We start from the raw sequence: 2,500 nt of genomic DNA on the forward strand, positions 1-2,500 counted from the left end.
GTTTCCGTTGCAGGAGATTAAATCTCCTTTCCTCCAACCTTAAATTATGACCTCTTGTCAGAAACAATTTTCTTGGAATAAACAGAGCTTCTGCCATCTCTGTATATGGGCCTTGAATATATTTATATAAAGTAATCATGTCACCTCTCAAGCGCCTTTTTTCTAAAGAAAACAGACCCAGTTTGGCTAGCCTCTCCTCATAGGTTAATTTCTCCAATCCCCTTATTAGCTTTGTGGCCCTTCTCTGAACTTTTTCTAGTTCTGCAATATCTTTTTTAGCAATTGGTCCCCAGAACTGCACTCCAAACTCAAGGTGAGGTCTTACCAGGGCTTTATATAATGACAGAATTATGCTTTCCTCCCTTGAATCAATGCCTCTTTTAATACATGCTAGTATCTTATTAGCCTTTGAAGCCGCTGCCCTGCATTGTGCACCCATCTTTAGCTTGTTATCTATTACTACTCCCAAATCCCTTTCCTCCTGTGTTTGGCTAAGTCTTGTCCCATTTAAAAAATACGTAGCCTGCTTATTTTTACTTCCAAAATGTAGAACCTTGCAGTAAATGGCTTTATCAAGTCAGGATTGAATTTGTGTTTGTTTTTTCAAATGTCAATACAAAACATTCAAAGGGCTAATCAAGGGGTATGTCTATGGACTGTAAAACAGCAATTTTTCTAAGAAATTTACAGTTTAAATGTTTGCACAAAACATTTATTCTGTAAAATTGTTTTTATTTCTCTTTAAAAGACTTTTTTCAGTGCAGTGTCACTGATATAATATTGTTCCATTGTGTAAAGGCTCTATAAAGTGGTCTGCCATATTTGCAGAATGATGCATACACACACATATACACACACATACACATATACACACATATACATACATACACACACATATACCAGACATCCCAACTCTCCCTCAAGTTCAGGGAGTCTCCCTGATTGTAATAGTGGCTCCCTGATGCCAGCAAATGGAATGCAATCTCCCTGAAGTACCATGATCCAATGTGGTCCAAATCCGGAAAAGTGTTTCTTTAAGGAATGCCTTTAGTTGCTGGGATGCTATAGAACCCTCAAAGCATGCATCAGTTACCAAAAAGCCCCCACTGATTCTAATAAAATAAAACACAAATACTACCTTATTTACTGCACGTAATTAAACTTCTTATTCTAAAATATTTAAGCATTCAACAAGCGTACGATTACTGGAAAATAGGTTTGTTGTATGTGGTTGTGCAAACAAGCTATTTTTTTTTTAATGTGACTTTAGTGGGAAGCTACTTTAAGGATAAGTCTCTATCTTATTTAGGGTTTCAAGGTGTCCAATACCTAACTGGGAAGGGGGTGGGGGTGAAGCCACCACCCTGAAATTAGTTTCTTCTATAAAGGTAAGACGAGTCCACGGATTCATCCTTTACTTGTGGGATATTATCCTCCTGCTAACAGGAAGTGGCAAAGAGCACCACAGCAGAGCTGTCTATATAGCTCCTCCCTTAGCTCCACCCCCAGTCATTCTCTTTGCCTACTCTAAGTACTAGGAAGGGTAAAGTGAAAGAGGTGATAAAATAAAGATTCCAGTCGGACAATATCACGACTGTAGCATATATCAATCATCAGGGAGGAACAAAGAGTTCTCTAGCGATGATAGAGGTTACCAAGATAATTCAATTGGCAGAGACTCACTCTTGCCATCTATCAGCAATCTATATCCCAGGAGTGGAGAACTGGGAAGCAGATTTTCTAAGTGGGAACTCCATCTGGAGGTGTTTGCACAATTGATTCAGCAATGGGTCACACCAGAATTGGATCTGATGGTGTCTCGTCAGAATGCCAAACTTCCTTGTTACGGGTCCAGGTCAAGGGATCCTCAGGCAGTACCGATAGGTGCTCTAGCAGTACCCTGGTTGTTCAACCTGGCTTATGTGAATCCACCATTTCCTCTTCTGCCTCGTTTGATTGCCAGAATCAAACAGGAGAGAGCTTCAGTGATTTTGATAGCACCTGCGTGGCCACGCAGGACTTGGTATGCAGACCTGGTGGACATGTCATCTCTTCCACCATGGACTCTGCCACTGAGACAGGACCTTCTGATTCAAGGTCCGTTCCAGCATCCAAATCTAGTTTCTCTGCGACTGACTGCTTGGAGATTGAAAGCTTGATCTTATCCAAGCGGGGGTTCTCTGAGTTGGTCATAGATACCTTGATTCAGGTTCACAAGCCTGTCACCAGGAAAATTTATCATAAGATATGGCGTAAATATCTTTATTGGTGCGAATCCAAAGGCTACTCATGGAGTAAGATCAGGATTCCTAGGGTTTTGTCCTTTCTCCAAGAAGGATTGGAGAAGGGGCTATCAGCCAGTTCCTTAAAGGGTCAGATATCTGCTTTATCAATTCTACTGCACAAACGTCTGGCAGATGTTCCAGACGTTCAGTCGTTCTGTCAGGCTTTAGTTAGAATCAAGCCTGTGTTTAAACCTGTTGCTCCACCATGGAGTCTG

This window comes from Bombina bombina, chromosome 1 (genome assembly GCF_027579735.1).
Source record: "Bombina bombina isolate aBomBom1 chromosome 1, aBomBom1.pri, whole genome shotgun sequence".
Lineage (NCBI taxonomy): Eukaryota > Metazoa > Chordata > Amphibia > Anura > Bombinatoridae > Bombina > Bombina bombina.